Here is a 26,161-nt window from a genome sequence, read left to right on the forward strand (position 1 = left end):
CTGGTCCAGGGGTTCACGAAGAGTTGGACACGACTAAACGACTAAACAACAACAACAGTCTAGTCCAATGACTGCATTCAGTGGTGGACAACCTTCTGGGATGGGGCAACAAAGGTAGCTCTTACCTATGTACAGGGGGTTACAGTCTGGATGTACAAATGGATTTCCAAGATGGTTACTTGCTAAAATAACCAATATTAGGTTTGAAACAAAATATTTAGAAGTAAAGCTTTGTATCCAGTGTAGTGCTAAGTAAGTGCTTTGTCAATGAAAGGATTCCCATTTGGACAGCAGGATTCTCTTTCCCCTTTCGCATCTGGTACGTGCCCCATGCCCTCCCCATGCTCCAGAGTGTTGGAGGAAAACGTAGAACAGATTTAGGGGGTTCACAGGGAGAGGAGATGGAGGAAACTCCTGTTGAACAAGAAGAAATCTTTGTGCTGATAGGATGCTTAATAAATGCTGCACAGGATACAAATCACTGTGAGACTGGTGACTTCTTAAAAAGGGACCTTTTCATTGGCCGTGCTGTGCTCACGAAATGGCTTCCCCAGAGAAGCTCACCTAGCACTCACAATATAATTTTTAGGGGCCTGAGTTAAATCTCCGTTTCTCAAGTTTTTAATCAGAATCCATCCGTCACTTTAGGGGGTTTTGTTTACACCAGTTTCCTCTTTGCTGGGTTTCATGCTGATTTTAAAGTGGTTTCAGATTATGTGTTTTATGTGGGGGGGGGGTTGGAGGAGGGGGATTTTTGCTGTCTTTGTTTATTTTATCTTTCTTAAAACTTCCCCACCCCTTTCCCCTTTGTATTTTACTCATAGCTGTCAACATTTCCCCTTATTCCCTTATTCCAAATAGGATTCCTCTAAGAAAAGGCAAAGGTTGACAGCTATGATTTTACTGTCCAGAGGACATGGTTGGATGACTTGGATTATGTATGTAATGAATGATATTAACAAGGGAAGAGAGAGCTGAATAAAATAATAGTTTGCCACTTCCTGGAATTTAGAGATACACTCACAAACCATTACATCAATGATTTTAAGAGAAGGCTCCTGAAGCGTACCAAGACTCGCCGGATGATAGGGCTGACTTTCTTTTCTGCTGGTCAAGACCTCACATTACTCCCCTGTACCATCAAACTTCCCCATTCCTGCTAAGCCACTCTAACTCTAATCCCACTTCTACAGCAAATACTTTGATGTCATAATAATATTCATCTAAGTTTCACCCAAGGTATTGTGGTGCTTCAAAAATCCAGCGTTGCCCAGTATATGAGAGAAAATCACATATGGGATTAAATGTTTGAAAATAATTGTGCCTCACAGAAATCCTGTTGATAGCTGCTAACTGTCTTTAGGACCAGTGCAGATTTGTTGGTACTCATGGCGTGCCGAGTAATTTCAGAACGGGCTAGGAGGCAGATATCATCTGATCCTAGATTCTACAGGTGGGGAAAACAGATATGTGGTTCTGGTAAGAGATAAGGAAAGAGGGAAGTTATTCCTACAGCAAGCGAGAGAAGAAAATGGATACTGTTGCAGAAAAAAAAACCCCATAGTGACTTACTACATCTTGTTCAACAGGATCATATGTCCTTATAATGTCCTTCATTTGAATAGGTATTCCATCCATAGAAGGGGAGTCTCCAATTTGATTCTAATAATTTTTCCCAGATCCCTTCTACCATTACTTCCAGGCAATGTGCTCAACCCCTGCTCATAAGGCTACATTTCTTGGTGCACTGGCCGGAAAAAACAGATTCCCTGAGGATAAGGGATGTGGGTTCAAGGCGTCCCTGCGGTGAACAGCTAGGATTCCAGTGCACATCCTGCCAAGTTCGTGGGAGGAATTGCCACCTGTTCCTGAGTGGAGACACTGCAAGGACCGGAGAAAAAGCAACGGCCAAAAGAAGGTACCTCGAGGAACAAGGTAAGCTCCACAGGGTATAGGTGGGAGCAAAGAGTTTGATCAGCTCCACCAGTAGGGCAGTAAAAGGTGCCACTGGTTTTGGTTTTGCCCAGAAAAGCAGCAAAAAGGGTGCTGCTGGGCCCCGGTCGAAGTCTAAGCACTGTCGGTTGTGGTATTGGTGTTGGTAAAAAAGGGGATTGGGGGAGGTGCATGGGTTTTTCTGAATGTGCGTGTGGGGACACTCCAGTGAATGTTTTGAGTGTGTGAAATGTTGGAAGCAACGTGTGATCTGTGACTGAGTGAGAGAAATGACGTTAGGAGGAGGGAGTGTCCCAGTATCCCAGTATCCCGGTGTCCCAGTGTTCCAGGGTCCCAGGGTCATGGAGAAAAAGCAGTAAAACAACTCCCATGACCCCCCCTCCCGCAATGTTTCCTGAAAAAAAAATTGGAAAGACGCCACAAAGGGAGAAGATTGGGGATTTTAAAAACCTGAAGAAAAAATAGACTCCAAACACTTATGTGAAGTTCCTGACTGTTCCCCATGGCTTAGGAAAAGTAGAACTGTGATTACCCCTGCCATGCCAAACTGTGCCCAGTATGGCAGCAAGTAAAAAGGTAAAGGTACCCCTGCCCGTACGGGCCAGCCTTCACAGACTCTAGGGTTGTGTGCCCATCTCACTTAAGAGGCCGGGGGCCAGCGCTGTCCGAAGACACTTCCAGGTCACGTGGCGAGCGTGACAAAGCTGCATCTGGCGAGCCAGCGCAGTACTCGGAAACGCCGTTTACCTTCCCGCCAGTAAGCGGTCCCTATTTATCTACTTGCACCAGGGGGTGCTTTCGAACTGCTAGGTTGGCAGGCGCTGGGACAGAGCAACGGGAGCGCACCCCGCCGTGGGGATTCGAACTGCCGACCTTTCGATTGGCAAGCCCTAGGCGCTGAGGCTTTTACCCACAGCGCCACCCGCGTCCCTATGGCAGCAAGTACAAGTTTAAAAACAGCAGTCTTGCCAGTCCCAGAAGAGGAGGAATAATTAGCCCCCCTCCACCCTATGCAGCAACTGCACCAGGGCTAAATGAGGTTCCCCCTACCCAACCCCCAAAGCAAAGAGACTGAGGAAGAAAGAGAAGAGGAAGTTGAGAATGGTGAAATTCAGAAGGAATTAGAAAATGGACAAGCAGACAGTCCAAAAGAGTGTTTCAGTATGTAGAACCACATAAAGCAGAGCTGGCTAGAAGCAGCACAATGCAAGGATGAGCATTGACAGAAAGAAACAGAAGGGAAGGCTTTGAGAGCCGCATGGGACAGAATTGTTAAAAAAAGAGACAATTAAACCCGAGGGATTAAAAGCCCTAGGATTACAATACTGACCATTGAGGAAATCCGCAAGATAAATGCCCTCAGGGCAGTGGACAATACTGATGTTGCAATTGAGGCAGCTAAAACTCCACTTTGATGGCCCCACCCCACTGAGTGTATGACCCCCTGGAGTCATCCGATGCCCAGGACCACAGACCTCCAAGCACCCTAAATCAGAATCCTTCTTTCGAAGAGGACCCAGCCAAAATAATTAGGGGTTTGTCTTGAAACAGCCAGAGAGGAGGATGGCACTTAGAGCTGGCAAGTAGCCAGAAGGCCAGAGACAAAGACTTAATCCTGGAGGGTGTCCATGGGAGGGGCAGGATGCCTAGGGAAGAAGCCAGTGTGCCATCTGCAGGCAAGAGGGTCACTGGAAAATGGAATGCCCACAGGCCCGACACACCCCACCCCCACAGGCTGGGAACAATACGATTTCTCAAAAATGATTTCTTCTCATCTCTGTTCTTGCTCAAAGACTGTTGCAGAAAGCATGTGAACAGACTGTTTTTTTAAAAATCATGCAAGTAACAGGACATCAGCTTTTTCCCCCCTTGTGCCAGGTGCTTGGAGGTAGCTTCAGAGCGTTATCTCTTGGCAGCTATCTCAGAAGGACATTGCTGTATTCTCCCCAGCCAGCTTCCCTGAACCCCACACTGTCTGGATTTACAGTCAAGCGACATAAACCCAGAAGGCCAAAGGTTACCCACCCCCCTTGCCCAAAGCACTAACCTGAAGAAATGACTTTCTTAAAAAAGCAAGTGAATGCTTTCTGTGAACTTTGTCAAGTTTTTCTTTTTAAGGTGCAATTTTACTCTGAAAAAGGAGCCGCAGCATAACATAGGAATTTTGAAACTTTGAAACTTTGCCAGAAGCAAGGAACACATCGTTACGGACACTGGCAATGATTTGGCACATGAACTGCAAATTTGCAACATGGCTTACAGGCCGCAAAATCTCTGAGAAAAAAAATAGAGCACAGGAAAATACTTTTTTAAAAAATGTCAGCTGGCAAAACTTAACCCAAGGAACAGAACTGTTCAGTTTCTGTTAATTGATTCTCATGAAAACTTACAGATTCTGGCTTCACACAATTAACTCAAGGCAGTGTCAATTTACTCTTGGCAGAAAGCCAAGGTCTGCTTGACCTAGAAACTACTTACTCTGATTGGTTAACGACCAGCACTCAACTCTGTTATCTAGGAATGCTAGCACAGTTTAGGTTAGGTGTGTTAGGAGTTAGGAGTAGGAGTGCTGTGTATGGTTAAGAGAGAGAGAGAGAAAGAAAGGATTTATTTTGCTTTGTTTTGTATGCAGAAACTCTGCTGGTTTCATTTTTCCTTTTAATAAAATCTGTAAATAGTTATTCTGAGTCTAGCTGACTAGTCATTTCCACCTCAACTAGCTTCTTCGCTGTGCAGGAAAACTCTGCTACGTTTGGGTTAAAGCCATTAGAGCTATGCTTGACACTTCAAAGTTCCATGAAGGACTGTTAACCCCTTGTGAAGTTTCCTGCCAAGCATACCCTTTTGAGTTAATATACCTTATGTGCAAATGTTATCTATCAATTTGTTCTGTGCAATCGCTGCCATCTTTGTTATCTCTTCTCTTAACAGGTGAGCTTTTGCCAGAATGCCTTGTGCCTTGGTCGAGCCTCTGCATCCCTATGAACCAGCTGATGAGGACCCACATTGGACCCAGATGCCCAGAGATTGCTCCAGCATTGTTGGAAGGGACCCAAGTCGCCCAACGCCCACCAGACGACCCGACACCCGCGAGACTACAGCCCTGCTCATGTCACTCCTGGACGCTGGCGTTTTGCACGGCTGAAGAATCCAGCATGGATTGAAAGAGGACGTTTTCTCATTTTCTTTCCTTTCCTTTTGCATATACAGTTTTTATAGAAGGTTGCTGGGCCCCTGGATAGCTTTACACCACCCCTGCAGAGAAGGGTATTTGTGTGGGACATTCAATCAGGGAAATTATGCCCCAGCTCGCTTCCACCTGGCAGAGCTCCACCCAGAGCCTCCAGAACTTAACTGAAGCCCCTTTGAACCACAGCACCGACTTTGTAATAACCCTGTGCATGAATGGCACAGATAAGGCTAGGTTCACCGAACTACTGGCTGGCTTTGTGTCAATAAATCAAAGAGTGCCAGTGACAATCTGACATGTACCTTCCCAGCCCAAACCGTTACACCTGAGTCCATGCCAGAAACTTTTTCTGGCTGCAATGTGGGCTTCAGAAGGGGAGGTATCTGCTCAAGAACGAGAACATGTGGCAAGCATGGGGTTTGCTTCCTGACCCGATACCTCTGCACCCCGTCAAAGGAGACGCTCAGCTGACCTAGCAAAAATTACAGGCAGCTCCCAGCTCCCAAACTTGGGGCAAGCATCAGTGGCCTCAAGAAAGGATAGTGGTCCATTTGGGACAGGCCTGGCGGCTGTCCAAAAACAAAGAGGGGGAATGTAGGGGAACAGTTAGGATCACCCCAAAAACACTAAAACTGTTCATGAATCCCCCCCCCGGCCAGGCCTCGCCTCAAGCATTAAAACTGCATTTCCTCTAAGACAAAAAGCATTAGCTAAGCATATTCCGCTCTGCTGTAACAAAGGTAGCTGAATAGAACAGTGCTTTTTTCATTTCTTAGGCTAGTTGGCCTTGTTAACCAGATTGCAACTTTTCTGTCCAGGAACCATGCCAGAACAAGAGATTGAAACATAACTTGGAACACTCTGAAACCCTCTCACCCCCTTTCTGGGAAGAATCCAAAAATGGTCCCAAGACAGCTTTCTGTTCATGCTCAGAGGAACTCATGGGGCAGGACTCTGGGAAAAGGAGGAGAAAGGGGGAGGGATCTGGAAGGGGTATATATGCTTGTGCACATGACTGTGAACTCGTGCATGCTTTTTGTGAACTATCACACTTGCTCCTTCTACCAGTTCATGGATGGTAGAAATAAAGCTTTTTTTCTGAAACTATTCCTTGATGCTACAATGTAATTTCTCTTCTTGTGGGTATTAATACTCAACCATCAGTTCACTTACCCAAAAAGAATATAGCAATGCATTATTGCTTGTGTCCAGGATAATCCTTTGGTCCCACATTGAGATCTGAATATTTCTTCTTACTTCTTCTGGTTGCCTTTGTTTTAAGGGGATATTCTCTATAATATGAAAGTCTATGCAGATCATACAAATATTCCTGATGCAGTTTAATCTTACATACAATCGCAAAATCAATGTGCATCTTCTCTGAACTCCCAATGGCAGAGGTCCTAGGATCTCAGAGCTCATAGGTCAATATCCAAGAGAATCATTTCAGATGAGGTGATAAGTGGGAGAATGGAGATAGAACATGATTGACGTCTACCTCTTGTTCTCCTGAGCAGATTTATAATTCCTTCCAGTTTGTGAGTTAAATTTATTTGTCTACATCACAGGAAGATTGTGTATCTTTCCTTCAGGTGAGATATGGAAGAACAGTACTCGAGAGCCAGTGTGGTGTAGTGGTTAAGAGCAGTGGACTCGTAATCTGGGGAACCAGGTTCGCGTCTCCGCTCCTCCACATGCAGCTGCTGGGTGACCTTGGGCTAGTCACACTTCTTTGAAGTCTCTCAGCCCCACTCACCTCACAGAGTGTTTGTTGTGGGGGAGGAAGGAAAAGGAGAATGTTAGCCCCTTTGAGACTCCTTCGGGTAGTGATAAATCCAAACTCTTCTTCTAAAAAAAAAAAAATACTGGAGGAGATGGAAAAGCATGGGGAACAGGAGGAAGTAAAAACAGAGTGTTCTTACCCTTCTGTACTCCCTTTGTAGCCTCATGAAAAGGTGTTTGGGGAACTTAAATGCTGTTCCAGAAAAGATGGAAAAGATGGAGCCCATTATAAGTAAGAAGGAGAAGCAAGCTAGCAATCTTCTCTAACACTGGGGTTTTCTTCAACAACAAAGCCATTTGATTGATACATAAAATCTGTTAAGTGAGTTCAATTATATTTAAGTAGTTTCCCTGCTCTTGCCAAACACTCATCCTCATGTACACTTGCTAGATTTTGCAGGCACTTTTTTACGATTATTCATCCTGATGTCCGCAAATGGAACTCTATTAATGCTCATTTCAAAGGCCACTGTAAATTCAGACACATATAAACACCACACACAATGCTGAGCCTGCAGAACCGCTTATACATCAGACTATTAAGAAATACTTTTTTTTTTAATTTGAAAAGTAAATCAAGGAACTTTTTAATAGGTTAGGAAGGAAGGCATAAGCATAAATAAGTATCATAGTTTGTCCATTCTTTTAATGGTTTCATTGCCATCGTAAACTAAAATGTTAATAATTTATATTGTGTGTCTTCCTTTTAAAATAAATAAATAAATAACTGCTTACTGAGGAGCATAACAGTGTATATAGATTGTAATGCGACTGAGGAATTTACAGCCTTGGTACTAGGCTGGTTAACATGAGCCAGTGAAAAATGGTGCCATAAAATTTCATTTACCATTTACCACTATGCTGGTCTGAAGCAGCCCAAGCCTCTTTATGTGAGCTCATAAATGGGGGGTTGCTTTTATTATGTGACTCCATTAACCATGCCATACCCCCCAAAAGGCAGAAGTTATCACCTTTAAATGAATACCCTCGTCAGGTCAGGATTTATGTGCCTGTATGAAGAAGAAATAAGATATACATGTGTCTTTTGCACAGATAAATATGGACTGTAGAAGGAATCCAGTTGTGTAAACCTCAGACACAAACAGATGGCTTAATGCCTCAGGGTTTCTCCACACTTACCCTTCCTCTGATTTAAAGCTCCACATTGAAGCACTGTGGTTTTTTTGTTTGGTTGGTTGGTTTTGGTTTTGCTGCAGAGCTTTCCCTGCAAAATCCCACTCTTTAAACCTCAACCAGAGCAAGCATCAATCCATGGAAAACTCAAATGGACATTTGCTCCAATTCAGCTTTAACGAGCAGGTTTTTGCGGAGAAAGATTGGGGCAAAACAAATAAATAAATCCCAAACTCTGACATGGACCTCTGCCTGGATAAAGTGGGGTAAAAGTAATTGTGGATAAGCCCTCAGTCAAAAGGAAATTTTCCCAATTCCATCAAATATTCAGGGAATGGGAAAGGAATGCCAGCATCCTTTCTGAAAGAGTGAATGTTGGTTAGAGGCACCATAGAACATACTAGGAAGGAGATAATGGAGTCCAAGTTCCTTTTGCTATGCTCTGGGTTCCACTGGTAGGATTTCAGAATGCTAGTGATAATGGATTTTGTGCATGTGCCAACCAGCCAACCAACCAACCAAACCCCCTTCAGTATACACACACCCATTTTTTTTTGGTCTTGTTGTTGTTGTTGTTTAGTCGTTTAGTCGTGTCTGACTCTTCATGACCCCATGGACTAGAGCACGCCAAGCACTTCTGTCTTCCACTGCCTCCCGCTGTTTGGTCAAACTCATGCTGGTAGCTTTGAGAACACTGTCCAATCATCTCATCCTCTGTCATCTCCTTCTCCTTGTGCACTCAATCTTTCCCAACATCAGGGTCTTTTCCAGGGAGTCTTCTCTTCTCACGAGGTGGCCAAAGTATTGGAGTCTCAGCTTCACGATCTGTCCTTCCAGTGAGCACTCAGGGCTGATTTCCTTCAGAATGAAGAGGTTTGATCTTCTTGCAGTCCATGGGACTCTCAAGAGTCTCCTCCAGCACCATAATTCAAAAGCATCAATTCTTCAGTGATCAGCCTTCCTTATAGTACAGCTTTCACTTCCATACATTACTACTGGGAGAACCATAGCTTTTACTATACGGACCTTTGTTGGCAAGGTGATGTCTCTACTTTTTAAGATGCTGTCTAGGTTTGTCATTGCTTTCCTCCCAAGAAGCAGGCGTCTTTTAATTTCATGGCTGCTGTCACCATCTGCAGTGATCATGGAGCCCAAGAAAGTAAAATCTCTCACTGCCTCCATTTCTTCCCCTTCTATTTGCCAGGAGGTGATGGGACCAGTTGCCATGATCTTCGTTTTTTTGATGTTGAGCTTCAGACCATATGTTGCGCTCTCCTCTTTCACCCTCATTAAAAGGTTCTTTAATTCCTCCCCACTTTCTGCCATCAAGGTTGTGTCATCTGCATATCTGAGGTTGTTGATATTTCTTCCGGCAATCTTAATTCCGGCTAGGGATTCACCCAACCCAGCCTTTCGCATGATGAATTCTGCATATAAGTTAAATAAGCAGGGAGACAATATGCAGCCTTGTCGTACTCCTTTCCCAATTTTGAACCAATCAGTTGTTCCATATCCAGTTTTTTGGTCTAAGTTCTTTTTTAAAAATTCTGCCTTTCTGCACCAGTGGTCCTGCACAAGTCTGCAATATTTTGAAAAAGGAACCATTTGGAAGCTTGCTGTGGCCTCCCCACCAACAGCTGCTGCCTGAGGTGGGAACATCACTCTGCCTAACGGTAGGGCGTGCACTGTTTCAGAAATTTTCAAGAAGCAAGCATGATGTTTGGGTTGACAGCTGACCACCTTCATTATTGTTGGCCACTTTTGACAGTAAAACAATAGCCATAGTGGAACTAACTGCACTTTCTGTTCTTAGCAGGAGTCTTAAATATTTTAGATATGTTCACACAGTTTCTGCGTATCGGATTTTACCCCCTTTCCTCTCTCTAATAGCTTCCCTTATACGTTAATCCCATCTGCTTTTAGCTGGCCTTCGAAATCAGATAGCGATGGCAGAAGGTTAACCTTTACAACAGCATGTGTTTTGTAAACCATTTCTTTCCTGAGAAGCTTAACCTGAGGGGGCAGAGAAGGGGACGTTGAAGAAAGGTGATTTTTAAAAGGTGTACCTTTTCCGAAACCTGTAGAGCAATGCCAGGACTGACTGCTTCCAAAGCTAGAGGCAAGATATTCAGCATGAAAAGGGAAGGTGGTGTGAATTAACCCATTCGTACATGTAATGGCTGTCTCTGGATGGCATACATATATCCATCAAACTGAGAACGTCCTCAAGCTAAAAAGTTAAACATGGCCACAAATAAAGTTGATTATTGGATATCTGTTGTACTGAAGTGATCTTAAAAACCTGGCTCACATATACACACATGTCACTTCTTTCCTTTAAACTTAAAGGAATGTGTGAGAAGACTCTTCTGAAAGCAGCACACTCTTTCAGGTGGTGAAAATCCTGTATGAGTGGCCACATCTTTTTTTAAAAAATTATTGCTCAATTTCCACATAACAAATTATCAAACCATATACATTATTTCCCCCCCTTTCACCCCCACCAAGGACTTCCCTCAGCTCCTCTCCCTGATTTCTCTTCACATATTTTCTCTGCATATTATAAAATTGTACATATCCTTACATATCTATCCATCATGTTAGCAACCAATAAATTTCTGTATGTTTATTCAAAACCTGCCAAGGAGTCCAGTTCATTTTGCTGTCTTTTTAGATAGTTTGGAAAAAGTTTGCATTCCTCCTTGAAGTCACAGTTGTCCTTGTCTCGCAGTTTGTAAGTCAATTTGGCCAGTTCTACATAATTCATCAATTTCTCTTGCCACTGTTCTTTTGTCGGGATTTCCTCATTCTTCCATCCTTGTGTTATCAAGTCTCTTGCCTGAGTGGCCACTTCTTAATGCAACTTGGAAGTTGTTGGCCATTGAACAGACCCTAACTCTTGTCACCTCCAGACATGCTTCCACTCTAGTTGGGACAAATGGAAGGGCTTTGAAGGAGGTATGAGGGTTTTTTTTCACTGTGAAGCATGAAAATTAGAGGTGGTGCTTAAGGAAATTTGGGAAGGACTTGCCCTCTTCTATATTTCAGGTCACATATGATTCTTTCTCCCATGTGCTTAAATCACAAGTTATTACGAGGCATAAGAAAGTGAGCAGAACAAATGTCCTTCAAATACAGTACATCGCTTTGGGGGCGTTTAAAATTGAATTGATCAAAGGATGGGACTTGGAGCCTTGTCATTTAACCATTTAAATAGCCTCTTGTGAGCTGGATGAGACTGTTATTAGTCTCATCCAGCTTTTAAATGATGGCATTCATATATTTTTGCATTGGGATTTAGATTTCCTTTTTATTAAATTAATGTCCTGACAAACCTATAACACCACCATATGTCTGGTTCCTATTCAGAGAAGCATTCCAAGTCTGAGGCTACAGCTCTTGCCTAGACACATTGTTAGCAGATTGAGCCTAAGTTTCATGGCTGTGGACTGCTGTCTCTCAGAGTTAATAACACCTCCTGGGAGGGAATTACAAACAAAAAAAATTCTTTTATATCTCTAGAATGCTATATTCTACCTCATTAATCCAATGGAAGACAATAGTCTGAAGCTTGCCAACTTTGTTCTGGATTATGACCATCATCATATATGTCATAAGTGAAGTCAGCGGCATGGAATGCCAGTGGCAACATAAGCCACTACCTTCACTGCCTAACACCAGTCATGTGGGGGTAAGGATTGCTGCTCTTTAGTTATGAACTTAGGCTGAACATTTATTTATTTTCTTATATTTTTATCCTGCCTTTCTTCCCTCCTGAAACCCAAGGTGGCATACGCATGTTCCCAGGTCTCCCATCCAGCCAAAGACCAGACCAAGATCTGCTTAGATTCAGCAGAGTCACATCCCTGCAGTGAGAAATAATCTGTCAAGCTTCAGGGAATTTGCTTCTTCCCCCTGTTGCAGCAGATAAGTAGAACAAAGGAAAAGGAGTCTTCTTATCAGTTAGAAACTTTAATAACCACAGCAAGAAAACAAAGAACCCATCTCCTAGAATGGCGGTGCTCCCAGTTAAGGACTCCACCCCCTTACATCCCTATTAATCTATGTCACTTCTACATCTTGTAATCTAAGTTTGTACCCTCTGTGCTTTGTGTGCTATCTGTTCTGCCACTTTCCGATCTCTTCTTGACCATGGGGAGAGCGAAGGAATGCTTTCCGGAGACACTGAATCTGTTAACCCTCTCTCTTCCAGTGTTTCTTCTTCTAGCTGTTCCCCATCCAGTATCTCCCATCTTCTGCCTTCTGAACTATGTCCATCTGCAAACCACTGTTCCAAATCTATACTGTTCTCCTGCTCCTGGGAAGATTCAGGATCTGGATCAGGAGGAGGGGGAGGTTCCCACCTTCCTCCTCAGTGCAGCCCTCCTCAGCACAGTCCCTGACATAGTCTGTGCCATTATCAACATAATACAAACCAGTGTCTGTTGCCTGTCAAGGTTACACAAATGTAGGGATTATTCCCACATAGAAAATGTTGCACTCCTACTGAGTATCTTGGTGTCGTGTACCCTATTCTACACATTCTAATTGTTATAGGCAGGCCCTTACAGAGCTCACCTGTGGCCCTGGGCAGGAGTCTTGTTAGAATAAAGTTATAAACACTTGACATGACACAGTAAATCCAGCAGGCCCCTGGTGCCCCCCGACCAAGGCCTAGGGCAAGTGTACCCAACTTCCCCCTCTTAAGTAACACATGTTACGATTTTAAACAAGAATCACAGTGTGCTACATGAACAGCTGAACTTCCTTAGAGGAGGAATTAGCAAAGATACAATTAAGCAGTAAGAAATTGATACAACACTCTTAACCAGTGTTTTTGTGGTTTTTTTCCTGGGGGTAAGTAGGTGTACACATACCCCTAAACATTTTGTGAATCTTTGTACTTTTGTCCATTTGCTGTATTTATTTTTCCAATTTGAACTATAAAATGGTGATTTTCTTGAGGCAAAATGAGAGTACCCCTAAACATTTTTAAGGGGGGGGAGCACTGCTCTTAACTCATTAGAAGGAACAGAGAGAGTGTATCAGGCCAGTATTACGAAAGTTTCATTGATTACCATCTCGGTTTCCAGGCTCAATTCATAGTGTTTTAACCTTTAAATATGAAATGATTTGACAATCAGGTACGCAAAGGACTGTCATTTTGTAGCAAATGATGGAGTGACAGCAGAGGCGTAGGAAGGACAGGTGGTACCTGGTGTGGAAAATTTCTTGTCACCCCCCCACACACACACACACATTGATTTATTTTTTTGCCTGCAAAAATGGTTTTACGTTATTTTATATTTTCTTACAAAGAAATGTGGATTCTGAGCTTCTGATAACAAGTAGGCGACTATGGACAGATACTTAAATCTACAGGATAGATTGTGTTTTGGTTTGTGTTATTTTATTTTATTTATATTTATTGTTTATTTATTTAATAAAATTTATTTTTTTAAAAAACCTGCAAAGTGGTTTACCGAAACAAAAAACAAAAAACCCACAACAGTAAAATCAAGAAAAATTAACAATCCTACTTTAAAGCATGCAAAAGCTAAAGTATTAAGATTAAAATTACTTCAACTTCCTAAGCATCTAGGTATGCTTGCCTAAAGAAGAATGCTTTTAACAGGTGCCCGAAAAGAGTCTAGCAAAGGCACGTGCTTTGTTGAAATTTCAGCCTTCATGACATAGGGAAACGGCCAAGTAAACAGCTATTTTCGTGGAGGAGGGTCAAGATATTAACTGATATGCAGGAAATTTCGTATGTAGCTATATAATCCCTAGTGTAGTAAGATAAGACATTTGGAGCAGGCATTTTTTAAAAAAAGGTTTTTATGAACCACCCTAGTAGGACAGTAATTGTTCCTTGATAATTTGTCACCCCCCTCCAAGGTGGCACATGGGACGGACCACCTCCCACCCACCCTTTCCTACGCCCCTGAGTGACAGCACTCACCTGACCTCTGATTGCTTGTGTCATTGAAATGACAAGACTGGTGGAGTGCAAGCATACCAGCTGAGCCAATCCGAAAACCCCATGAGTGTGCACCCTTACTGCCGCCTTGCCCATCCTCTCCCCACATTTTGGAGATCTTGTGAGTGCTAACGCTCCACCACACTATCTGCTACTAACGCCATGTGCCAGGTGAAACTGTCAACCATTTAATCATTTTCAGATGCTCCCCATTTTCTGAAGAGGCTACAGAAGAGAAGGCCTTTTCAGTGGTAGCAGCTAAGCTCTGTACTGTACCCGACACATTTAGTGTCTATGTTTTTCAGCATCAAGCCAAGTCCATCTTATTATCTCATGCTTTTTAATAGGTTTTTATACATTTTTTGAACCTTTTAACCAGTGCTTTTTTTCTTGGGGTACGCATCCCCCTAAACATTTTGTGAATCTAACGGGAGAGGAAACTAAAACATTAACTTTTTTAGTTTCTTATCTAGCATGGTGAATCATCAGTTCTGTTGCTACCCCCAATGGCAGCCTCATTTCCTGTCACAATGAGTCTCAGATGGAAGCGCGCATTTAATGTGTGAAGTAGGAGTTGGAATCTAGCATGGTGATTGGTCAGTTTTGTTGAATTTACTGTATTTATTTTTCCCGATCTAAACTATAAAATTGTGATTTTCTTTCATCAAAATGAGAGTACCCCTAAATTTTTTTTTCCAGAAAAAGCACTGCTTTAAACTAATTTCATGTTGCTGATGTTTTCATTGGTTCTGCTTTGGGTTGCCATACTTCAAGAAGTAAAAATCCTGACACAAAAATTGTTGAGCTTCTTTTGTGGAATCGCCCCAAAAAGTTGCTGAACCTAAAAGTTGATTTGGGAATTCACCCCCAAAAAGGCAAAGAGTGATACTCAGGACATTTTGCTGATTTTTCAAGATCCCCCCCCCCAGTTGCTAATTTTGCCATTTGAATCCCAGACATATCTGGGAAATTCCGAACATATGGCAACCCTAGTTCTGCTGACTGCAATTTAATTGTAAGATGATTTTTACTGCTGCCGTATTATCTATATCTGTCTGTCTATCTATCTATCTATCATCTATCTATCTATCTATCTATCTATCTATCATCTATCTATCTATGTCTATCATTGCATTTTATTTGTATCCTTTAAGATTATTATGAGCTGCTTTGAGCCAAAGTAGAATGGGTTGTAAAGATATAACTTTAATTACAACATCAAACAAGCGTTACAGATTGTCTTATCCTTTCCTTCTCATTGTGAATAGCATCTGAGGCATTTATAGACACGTCCCTTTATGCCGTTCAACCACTTGCTCTAAGACACTGACAAAGGCCTCTTGGTAACCATTGAGGTACATAATAAAGGGTGATGTTGGGAATGCAGATTAATATAAGGGATACTGGGGATTGGATTGAACCCCTTGGGTGTTTAATGACAAGATCAGACCAGTTCTTTTCAGGAGAAATTCAAGTTCGCAGCTCTGAAATCTTGTCAGTTTACATCATGCTGACTGTATGCTCAAGAATATAGTATATTTTTAGCAAAATTATTCGCTTTAAAGTTTTTCCCCTTGGCCACAGTTTGCATCCAATAAAATCTTTCTCTTCCCCTCCATCAGGAATACATTAAAAAACTGTGTGCTGTTACCACATCTGACTGTTCAACCCTGGGTTTAAAGGAGCCGTTAGCAATTTCCAACTTCCCTCGGCTTTTTCCTCCTCACTCCAAAAGGTGTCTTTTAGAGAAGGTTTGGAAATTGGTCACCTTTGTTGTGGGTGTTTTTTTGACCCCTATGAACACCAAGATTTGTAAGAAATAACTTCAGCAGTTGAAGACTTACTCACAGTTATGGAAACTTCAGGGGGTTATGATAGCTGAATTTATGTTTGGGCAGAAGCAGGACTTAAAGCTGCTGAGGAAGAGAGAGAAGCTGAGGAAAAGAATTGCCTTTTGTACTGACAAAACTGCCATCTGAAGAAGTGGAGAGACATGAAAGAACTATTAATACAGCAACACTCCTTAAGGCCTGCATTCACTTCTCAATCATATGTTCCAGTGCCATTGGTTAACTCTACCCATCTTCTTCTTTCATCGCTATTGCAAGGCCGGCCCTACTGTTAGACAGAGTGAAGTAGCCAGATCATCTAGCTGGTATGGGTTGTCATGAAGGACATTTGTTGTTGTTGTTGTTACTGTCAAAGGGTAGGTAGGAGAGGTGCTTATAGGATTTTCTGCCTCATGTACTAAAGTAACTTGAGCAACCTTGAATCTTGGGCATTTTAGTTTGTGTGTGACATTTACTTTGCTGCCTCAGAGAGCAGATTGCCTTGTGTAGGTCCTGCATCTATTGGCACTAGAGAATTGTGCACGATGGGCGTCTCTCTGTGTGTAGATATTGAACTTATCTATGTGAAGTAAGTCCGTGCATTATCCTTCCCCATCCAATGGGAGGTGTAGAAAAACCAATAGAGGCATCAGCTTGAGGAAGGCTGCAATATTTTCCAGAAAATCTAGCTTTCCTTAGACCAAACAGTTTATAAGTACAGTGGAATCTTGGTTCTCAAACTTAATCCATTCTGGGAGTCCGTTTGACTCCTGAAACCATTCAAAAACCAAGGTGTGGCTTCCGATTGGCTGCAGGAGCTTCCTGCACTCAAGTGGAAGCCGTGTCAGACATTCAGCTTCCAAAAAAAGTTCAAAAACTGGAACACTTACTTCCAGGTTTTTGGTGTTCGGGAGCCAAAATGTATGGGTACCAAGGCGTTCGAGAACCAAGGTACAATTGTACTGAACAATGCTTCAGTACCAGAATCACTCTCTCCTAGATTCAAGCACTCAAATGCTTTCCTGTCTTATCTATCTTATATAAGCAAACTTCAAGTGGTGCCCACAGGAGACTTCTTACTCTGCTGCTTTTGATTTGGTGACTTGCTGATTAATGTACTGTACCGGAAGATTGGGCAGGACACCTATATGCAGCAATACTCTTATGAAGCACCTTTCATGAGACATCTACAACAAGTACCCATTTGTTTCTGGATCTAATTCAAAGTGCTGGTTTGTATCTTTAAATCTTGCAGGGCTACAGCTCACAGTCCCAGAAGTTGTGAATGGCTCCACAGGCCTCGAAGCTGCCCATCACCTCTGAACTTGCACGAGGAGCTTGTGTGGACATGCATACCATCCCCTCCTGGAATGTTTACCTAAGCCCCAGTATAGGGCTTCTATACCCAGTGGTACCTCGGGTTACATATGCTTCAGGTTACATACGCTTCAGCTTACAGACTCCACTAACCCAGAAATTACACCTCGGGTTAAGAACTTTGCTTCAGGATGAGAACAGAAATCATGCTCCGGCAGCGCGGCAGCAGCAGGAGGCCCCATTAGCTAAAGTGGTGCTTCAGGTTAAGAATGGTTTCATGTTAAGTACGGACCTCCGGAACGAATGAAGTACTTAACCCGAGGTACCACTGTAATGGGTTTTGTTAATAATACATCTGCCAGAACCTTCACCAAAATATGTATTGTGTTTCATTCTTATTCTTCACTCTCCTTCTCCAGAAGCAGGCTTTGCACAGCTTGTGCACTTCAAAGTAGGCCAGGAGCAAGAGAAATGCCTAATTTACCAAGATTGCAGCCCCCAACAGAATCCACAGTTCATAATTACCATGTAACTTTCCCCTCCTATCGATTCCTTTTGTTTATTTTCTAAAGATTCTTGATGTGCCAAGCAATCTGTTCCAAGCCCATCCTTTTGTGTAGCTTTGCATTACACACTGAACACATTAATCTAAATAACAGTTGATGTAGGGATATCTGCAATTTTCTACTTCTTCTGTGAAAAGTGAGGATTTTCTGTTGCAGATGAGTGTCTGAAAGAGACAGCAAACCTGTGAACATTGCCATCAGATGCATGAGAAAAATAGAAGTGGATGTGCAAGTTGATGCAGAGTCATGACAATTGTGGCTTTTGTTCTTCTGGATTCAGAGAGTGCATAAAGACTACCAAAGCGGCTTTTACAGGCTTAATTTAAAAGCTGAGAAAAATAAAGAACAAAACCAGAAGAAGCAGATATAATCTTACGGCCCTTAGTTTTGCTAGAGAATCCTTTCCCTTCTTTGGCAGGCAATGAATCCTAACTCCTCACAGACAAGGAGTGCAGCATCTGGTGTGAATAGAAAGGTCTGCCCTGATGTTTTCATTAGACTTAAGGTGGGCTTAAGTGTTATCTACTGTGTGGTGGTGCTGACAACATCATGTGTTTGGGGTCAAATTACCGTACCTTGACCCTGTTTACATCTGGACAGGTCAGCAGAGTAGTCATAACAAGAGGCCAACTACAAAGAGCTGTGAATGTTGAGATGTTCCCATACTGGTCTACACAACACTTAAAGTGCTGAGTCGGTGTCTTGGGATTCAGGCTGGTACCCAGGTGACCCTATCTTTAGGGGACACATGTCCACACCATCTGTCAAGTGCCCTTTTCATAATCAGTGTTGATTATAGCTTACTGTGATTAACTTTTACAGAACTCTAGCCTACAAAGCTGCAAAATCATAACTACCAGCAAGTCCAGAACTGTTCTTTGAGCACCTTAGAGGGCATCAAAAGGGGTAACTGCTGGGTACCACTTCTAACTATTACTATTACTAACTTTAATAGTCTTAATCCAGGACTATTCGAGTGGTATAAGAGGGCATTAAATGTACAGTGTGGGTATGGCCATTGGAGTTCTTTATAGTGCTGCTTTCTGGGGATCTGCCAAAGATTGATCAGTAAATGATAGAAAGGAAAATGGACAGGAACCTCAGGAGTCACTGCTTACAGAAGGCAAATAAATAAATAAAAATGCACCTAAGTTAAGGATGTCAGGGAAAGCTGGAGAAGAATATGTCTACCACATGTTCAATCGTTCAGAGATTTATCTCTCTTGGTGATTTAGTTCCCCAGGAAAGCTAACGAAAATGTTTGCCTCCTTTGGAGTGTGATATCATTCCCATAAAAGTGGGCACATTTCGTATCCTGGCTCTTTTGCTATTGATTTTGATAGGAATCACACACTGCAGCCAACAAGGTAGTTAACAAGAACACCTGTTAGCTGTAACAGTAAGTAAACCTTTAAACTTCCATTGATAAATCTATGAATTGCAATTGTATTATGATTTGTTATCTTGTTAAAAGCACACGTTTATGGTTTCCTCTGCAGAATGATTACTAGCACTTCACATTTCCCAAAGCAGTTTTACCACTGTTCTTTACAGCTTGAACCATTCCGATTCTTTCTCCCTTTATAAGTTTGCTACACCCTGGTGCTAGGCACCACAAATGAGAAAGGTAGTCCATACATAGATAAAACTCCATCTTCCGCCATTCCATTGCTATAGGTGGTTTAAAAAAACAACCATTAAATTTTCCTTCCAGTTCCCTACTCAAGTCAGTTGTCCATGGGATCTGACCTCTTCAGACATGACAGAAGACCTTTAAAGATTCCACCTTAGTTTGGCTGATCAGCCTCTGAACAGCCCTTCTCCCCCTCAGTTTATCTAGTTTCTTCCTGCCTCCCATCTTGCTGTGCTGCCAATTACCCATGTTGACCTCTGACTTTCTGTTCTTTAGACTGTTCTCCAACTACTCAGGAAGGACATAGGCCAGGTTTCAAGAACCAGAGTGGTTTTGTATTAGTTATACAAGTAGGGCAGAGAGCTTTGACCACTCTGTCCCAGGAAGCCATTTCAGAATAGCTGCAGCAGATTCTACTTTCCAGCCACCGTTAGCAGGCAGATGGCTCTCTTGGAAAACAAAGCCATAAACAGCCAGACAGTTTTGCATCCACTTTACTAAATGTACTACATCTGCTGTTGTACCTTTTGCATTTGGGAAGAGCTGTTGAAGAAAATAAGTTCATACACTACAAATATATCCTAGCAGATACGCTTTAGTTTCTCTGCTTTGCACTCTACATACTGCCCCAAAAAGGTCAGTAGATTCATTGGGGTAGTTCAGTAATATTATACTGGATTGGTGCAGGTAGGCAAATTTAGACGGTCTTACAGGGAGATCCTCTTCAGATGGTAATCTTCAAAATGTGGTAATCCAGTCCTAGGTTGTTTTTCTTGGGGGGGGGGGGCTTTACTCATTGTGCTGGGTAGGGCCATGGCTGCCTGCCTCATACTTCTACCTTGGGTACACGCTTGGTGCTGTGGTCTAAACCACTGAGCCTCAGGACTTCCGGGTCAGCGCCATCGATGAATGGCGGAGTTCCTCCGACCGGAGGAACAGGCTCCATGGAAATTGGGTCTTCCTGCCGCGGCGAAGGCGGGGACCCGCTAGAAATCCCAGGCGGAGGAGCCTGGGAATGTGGGGTTCAGCAGAGCACCAAGAGCACCTCCCCTACTCGCAGGGAAACCCCCTCTTTGGGGCTCCGGAGCGAAGTGGGGTGAGCAGCGCGGTGCAGCGAACCGATTGCTACTTTCACGGAGGGAAGCCGCACAGCCATCGCCAGAGAGCGCTGACTTTTTCCTGATGACAATTGGACTCTAAACAAAGTATCCGTGAGTAAAAACAGAAAATTGGATTAAGAAATTTGTGAATTAGGCTCCGAAGCGGGAAGGTTTAAACAGGAAGTCCGCCTTCCGCTTTTTGTAAACAGACTGAAGCAAAAACCTTGCAATCTAATAGCCTGGAAAGTTGTCTTAAAGATTGAAATTTCCTGCATCTACTACCAATAAAACCCCCTTGGAAGCAGGAGAAAAGGGGGGGGGGATTGACTGTTTAAGCCTGCAGGAGAGAGAGTAAAGGAATATAAGTTTCCATCGTCCCAAACCTGGGAACGGAGTGTCAGGACAGAAATCGTTGGAGACGTCCATTGATTAAAAGTGGAGCACTTTGACAGATAGTCAAAAAAAGAGAAACAAACTAACTTCAACGCTGCTTTCTGCATTTCTGCATTTTAAAGAAACAAAGTATTTGAAAATCGAAAGTAATTTTCCTTAGTTGGATACGTTTTTAAAGATGGATACAAATAGAAATATTGTCCCCTAGAGGGAGCCTGTCAGTTTGCTGTTGCAGTTTATTCGGAGACTTTACAGCTGCGAGATTGAGATTGTGGGACCAGTCATTTGACCGTGAACAGAAATGTGCTGGGAGGAAGTTTTGGTGTCTGCCCTTGGCAGGACAAATGCATTGCTGGAGCAGTTGCATGAGGAGATGAACTTGATGAATGAAAAGTTGGACTTGATGACTGCTGTAGCCAGTGAATATGATTTAACAAGAAACAAGGATAAAGAAACTATACAGAGACCAATTCAGGAAACTGGTTTGACAGGGCAAGTCCAAGGGCAGATGAAGACGGAAGAGGTTGTGACTGCACCCCAAGCAACACAAATGGTGAGACCCAAAGTCCTGCAGGAGCAAAAGCCGTTGCTTTGGAAGATTGAACTTGGAGTGTGGCTGGAAGCGTCTGGAGTCAAGGAAGCTCTTAATTCTGGTGGGACTATGAAACAGGTTGACAATTATCTTTTGGATAACTACTTTTTGGATTACAATGACGATGACGGGGAGTGGGACTGCGGGGAATGGGTTAGCTTGATGAAGGAAAATGGAGATTATTACCGGCTGGAATTCCCCAGAGACCCACTCCCCAAGGAGAAAGGAAAGAAACTACAAAAGAAACCAACAAAAGACAAAGAAGAGCGTAAGCACAAACAAGAACAAGAAAATTTGCAGAAGGGGCATAGAAGAAACTTAAGGGCCTCGGACATAAGATCACCAGATTGATAGACTGGATGCAATGGTTAGAAAGGACTGACATAACCCGAGACCAGGAAGAAGGGACGTTGGATAAAAACTAGAGAAAAAGAAAAAGTCTATAAAAAGAAAAAATTCTTTCTATTTTTGGAATTAGTGTAACACTAATGAAATATCAGGGATTATGCTGGAATGGAACCAATTGACTTTAGTAAAAAGGATTTAAGGAGTTATGTAGAAATATGGTTTAAAATTTGAATTTTAAGATTTTTAAGGCAAGATAAGGTTAAAGAAATTAATGTAAATTGAACAATAGAACATAGCAAAAGATGGAAAGGATATGTTGAGTTAATAAATAAGATAGACTCTTAAGATAAATTATTTAAACAAAAATTGAGAAATATGGGAAGAATTTGCTGAAACAATGAATTAAGTTAGAATACAAAAAGGAAGGTGTGAGGAGGTCCAAGAAACAAGCAAATGAAAAGATGCAATATGGGATTTGTATTCTTTTTTCTTGTTTTTTCTTTTTGTACTTTCTTTTTGATATATTTTTCTGTTGTATTTTTCTGTTCTTTTTTATACTTATGTATTTTTGAAACTTTGAATAAATATCATATAAAAAAAACAAAAAACCACTGAGCCTCAGCCTTGCCGATTGGAAGGTTGGCAGTTTGAATCCACACAATGGGGTGAGCTCCTGTTGCTCTGTCCCAGCTCCTGCCAACCTAGCAGTTTGAAAGAACACCAGTGCCAGTAAATAAATAGGTACCACTGTGGCGGGAAGGTAAACGGTGTTTCCGTGCACTCTGGTTTCCGTCATGGTGTTCCACTGCACCAGAAGCGGTTTAGTCATGCTGGCCACATGACCCGGAAAACTGTCTGTGGACAAATGCTGGCTCCCTCGTCCTGAAAGTGAGATGAATGCCACACCCCATGGTTGCCTTTGATTGGACTTAACCATCCAGGGGTCCTTTACCTTTTACCTTTAGTTCTACCTTGATAGCACCAGTGACAGGATTCATTGTGTGGGTTGGGAGTGAGGTGCCGAGTCACATAAATTCATCATAAGAGAGCTGCTGAAGACTAGAAATCAGAATAATTTAGGTATGTGCTGCTTCCTTTGTGTGAAGTGCATATTCCTTGAGATACATGGAGCAACAGCATTTGAGTCAGTGTATCTGTTTACAGCCAGCAATTATTCATTGGTGGTAGTTTTCTGGCTAGTTGAATACTTCTCCCGTCACTCTGAGAAAGAAGTGACTATAACCAGGGCTGTTTGGGGTGAGTTGGTGAACAGGAGGCTAACCTCTCCCTTCATCCCTCTTTTTCACAGTTCCTTCCACTTCTTTCTGCTCTACAAAGCACCTGAGGAGCATTGCAGAATTACACCCTGTGGAGGCCCCTAAAGGTAAAGGGACCCCTGACCATTAGGTCCAGTCGTGGCCAACTCTGGGGTTGCGGCGCTCATCTCGCTTTATTGGCCGAGGGAGCCGGCGTACATCTTCTGGGTCATGTGGCCAGCATGACTAAGCCGCTTCTGGTGAACCAGAGCAGCGCACAGAAACACCGTTTACCTTCCTGCTGGAGTGGTACCTATTTATCTACTTGCACTTTGATGTGCTTTCAAACTGCTAGGTTAGCAGGAGCAGGGACCGAGCAACGGGAGCTCACCCCGTCGCGGGGATTCGAACCACCAACCTTCTGATCGGCAAGTGCTAGGCTCTGTGGTTTAACCCACAGTGCCACCCGCGTCCCTTGTAGAGGCCCCTAGGCAGTCTGATTAAAAACTTGGGGGGGGGGTGTATTGCTAATTATCTCCTAATACATTTTTTTATTTTACCAACCAACAATTTTAATGAACCAATTTTGATTTTAATTTTCTTTCAAGTTCTGACTGCCACTTTTAAAGGGCCGTCCAAGAAGAAGGTGACCAGGATGACGAAGGATCTGGAAATCAAGTTGAAAGTGCTGGGGGGGGGGTGTAGGCTGGAGAAGCAAAAATCAAGGGAAGGCACAACATCAGTCTTCAAATATATTAAGGGTTTTCATGCAGATTTATTCTCCATTGTTTCATAGGTCTGGACTAAAACCAGTGGGTGGAAATTTCTGGGAAATATTTGGAAAAAGTGCATAATGATAAGAGCTGGGGGTGGAAGAATATGTCAGTTTTTGTTCTCTGAGTTTCTCATTTTCCCAATCTTAAATTCAGTTCTAGAGCTTCCATCAGCAATTTGCTTTAAACAAAAGTAATTTTTGTGAAAATTCATCATCATTTTAAGTGTAGATTCCTTATAATAAGTATATTTTTTGCAAGGAATTTCTCCTAATTTGTGTGTCCTATTTTCATTTACACATTAATTTTTGTGCACACTTTCCCTTTTTTGTAAACATTGGTTGGAGAAGTGCTTCACAAAATTTAGATAAGCATGAATTTCAGAGGCTGAATGTGTTTCAGTCCTCATATTGTTTCAGAAAGTGTGACTTTGATAGAGTTGGATTTTTAACTGTGAACTGAATCAAATTTCTCCCCCCATCTTTTGTGAGAGCTGTTCTACAGCAGAAGTGACTGCCTTGGGCTGGTCTACTCACCTTCACCAGGAGTGTTAGGTAACACTTAAGATTGAGTATTGCAGCCACACTGAGCAGTATATGAACTAAATCTGCTCCAGAGCCACATTTCTTTCTGTGCAACCTTCTGGGGTCCACAAGCCAATTGTAGGAATGTTCAGAGGCAAAAGCAAGCAACAACTTAGATTTAACCTTTGTAGTTTCTACACATACACCCAAAACTCTGTGCCCCTTGCTTGCCTGGATAGAAGATAATAGAAGAGTTCAAGGAGACATTCCCACCATGCAATAGCACTGAAGAAGGCTGTGAAATAGGGCTAAGGATGTATGAAGCTTGGGGGGGTGGCCTGGGAAATGTCTTGACTGAGGGCCAGCTCAAAAGATGTTGAGGGCCACATTAGACCTCCATTCCTGAGGTTCCCCACTCCTGGACTAGATGATAGCTTTGTAATGCCCCCCCCCCCACTTAGGCAAGGGTCTGTTCTTGAGACTGTGTTTTATTCCCATATAATTTAGTTTTCCGTATGATAAATATGTTGCAGAAATGTTACTTGTCCATTGTATATACGGCATTCTGTAGCATGGGTTGTGGAATTACTATTACAGCATATTCTTTCCACTCACCTCCTCCCATTTTTATCTCAGTGACATTATCACAATTTTACCATAAATACAGATTTGTTGACATTTCCAGGAAAAGCTCAGAAAATCTTTACAAATAGCTCGATGCGGGCATTGGGCAACAATATTTCTCTGAGATCCGAGGTAGCAGACTTCCTGGTGATACACATCCTTTGTAATTTGTTGAGCAGAATGAAGATTTTACTCCAAGAGAGGTTTTTTCATCATGCAATGGCTTTCAGTTAGATCACAATATGTATCCTGGGACAGCAACTGTTTCCAAATGAGCAAAATGCCCTTTTTATTTTGGAAAATTCCTTAAAAGCAAGAAATCTATGCCAGACGTACACAATGCAGTAGAAGAATGAGGTAAGTAGAGGTTCCTTTGGTGGTAGAGGTCACTGTGGTTCTCTGGGTTTCCAGTGTGGAAGGATATCCTTTGAATGCTAAGTACTGATGCATATGCTAAATTCCACTTAGATGTACCTTTTAAAAGGAGAGGGAAGCATCTAGGGCAGATTGGATCAATACATTCACTCATCTTCTCTATTGGCTCGAAATCGTGACAAGTTTCTTCTACAAGCTTAGAGATAATATCATTGAACCTGGTTCAGATCCAAATGGACAGTGCTGTAAGACACACACACACACACACACACACACACACACACACACAAAAGAACAAGGTTTTCATCACACTTTCAAGTGTAGAAATACTGCTGTAATTTGATTCTGTTTCAAGATATAGTAACTGTCACATTGTGAATACCGCTGAGAATAAATCAAACCTGTCAGTGCTGACATACTGTGTAAAAGGTGTTTTTTGTGTGTGTATTAAAGGGGGGGGACTAGACTGTGCTATCTTGGTTCATTGTACTCCATGCGCTACTCAGTACTCAGATTTGCCAAGAGTGCTTTCAAGTTGGCACTGCAAGTAACTTGCTCAGCTAGCCAGCTGATTAAAATGTCAGTGGCACATGAACAGTCAAGGATGTCACTGAGTTTGCCAGTCCTGTCTGGCTCACAACTAGAGGCAAGAAAGCTCAGGCTTGAAAACCCTTGGTTGTAGCCATGGTGGCTCCTAATGCCATTTCTGCCCAGTCCCCCAAGCTGGCATCATTGCTGAAACCAAGGACATCATCAGGAGAGGAGACTGCACTCTTATGTGTTGCAACACAA

At 42.6% G+C, this 26,161-nt stretch overlaps 1 long non-coding RNA gene across 4 annotated transcripts in view; it reads right to left on the reverse strand.

Moving 5' to 3' along the window:
- The window catches only part of LOC128417884 (uncharacterized), a 236,041-nt gene that overhangs the window by 20,004 nt on the left and 189,876 nt on the right, over window positions 1–26,161 (reverse strand). The window lies entirely within an intron of this gene.

Source organism: Podarcis raffonei, chromosome 7 (genome assembly GCF_027172205.1).
Source record: "Podarcis raffonei isolate rPodRaf1 chromosome 7, rPodRaf1.pri, whole genome shotgun sequence".
NCBI lineage: Eukaryota > Metazoa > Chordata > Lepidosauria > Squamata > Lacertidae > Podarcis > Podarcis raffonei.